Here is a 1,487-nt window from a genome sequence, read left to right as displayed (position 1 = left end):
TATATATATAAACAATGTCTTCATTTTACAGACAGCCCTAAAAAATCACCGCTAGATGGCAGCAGAGTAAGGAAAACGTTTTGTTGAGTTATCTGCACCCAACAAAAGGTTGGTTGGTTAAATTAACTTAATGTTAATTTAAGAAATCCAGATTCAGCTGTAAATGAACCTACATGACCTGAAGACACCATTCCCAATCTCTAAAATACAATGTTCTGGAATGATCAAGCTGTTGTTTACTCGCAACACAGTCATTGAATTCTAATGCAAATACTGCAAATAATAACAAGCAATATCATTTTGAAGCACCTTTTATACTACTGAGGACCTATTTACTGACACCTCTGGTAAAAACATGTAGATGTTTTATTACTGAAATATGATTTGAACTGAAAAAAATATTATCCCAGTGAGGAGGAAGAAAATCCCATATAAAGAAAAATGTTCCACACAATTTCTTGTTGCATAATTCATGGCACCCTTAAAAATGCCCTCCAATTAAATGAAGGATTGTTTATTTATTTATACTTTTAAACTTTTTAAAGTTGTGTTGGGATTTTCTGCTTCACAAACGTAGCAAGTGGAGTTTTCTAAAATTTAACCGGGACATTAACTGGAATTTTGTGCTTTAATCCAATCCACTGTTGAGTTTTTTTTCGACAACAAACATGGAGTTTGGTGTGAAGAAAAGGTTGATTAAAAGCAACTCCTCAGTGTTAGGTTTGGTGAGGGATTAGTGATGCTGTGGGCTGTATTCTCTTCTATCAGCACTGTGAAACTTTGGGAATGGCTAAATATGGTCTCATGAACCTTTTGAAATATTTGGGAGGAAAAAAAGGGTTGGGTTTACCTTGCAACCTAAAATAGCTCATCAGACAAGAACTTTTCCTTTGCCGGTCTGAAGCTTACTTTGTCTTCCGTATTCTCGGTAATTCATGATTGTTTTGCAATTATAATGTGCAGGTCATGTCTAATTAGTGCTTCTTGTCAATGAGGAGGTGTGTCCGTTCTATTTTCTGTTAAAACATTCCAGCTCATTGTTGCATGTCCAAAAACTCAAATACAGGAAGGACAAAAACATTGCACAAAGAATTTTGATCAGTAATATTTATTTGCTTACCTTAAACAGAAACAATCTCAATCACAGATACTTTCATCCTTTATTTTTAAAAATATTTTCTTCAAATCATGTCAAAAACCTTGGCAAGGAGAGATTCCCCCAAAGTTCAAACTAAAACACTGGCTGGACTTGAATGAAGGAGGTGCTTTTTCTATCCTGGTCTGCTGGTAAATGGTTGTTATTTAAAACAAAACAAAACAAAAAAACAGAAGATATGTCAATCATCAAATCATCATCCCTCTGTTGGAGATCTAAAGATGACAAAAGTTTTCCGCAAGCCTGTTGTTCTGTGAGGCATCCAGACAGACGAGTTGCTGTTTGGAGTAAGCAACTTCTGTAATCGGGAAGATGAATGGTAAATGGAAGA

Source organism: Poecilia latipinna, unplaced genomic scaffold (assembly GCF_001443285.1).
Source record: "Poecilia latipinna isolate Pla-1442-1.1 unplaced genomic scaffold, P_latipinna-1.0 Scaffold4140, whole genome shotgun sequence".
NCBI classification, from domain to species: Eukaryota; Metazoa; Chordata; class Actinopteri; order Cyprinodontiformes; family Poeciliidae; genus Poecilia; species Poecilia latipinna.
The sequence above is the reverse complement of the archived record's forward strand: the minus strand, read 5'-3'. Positions refer to the sequence as shown.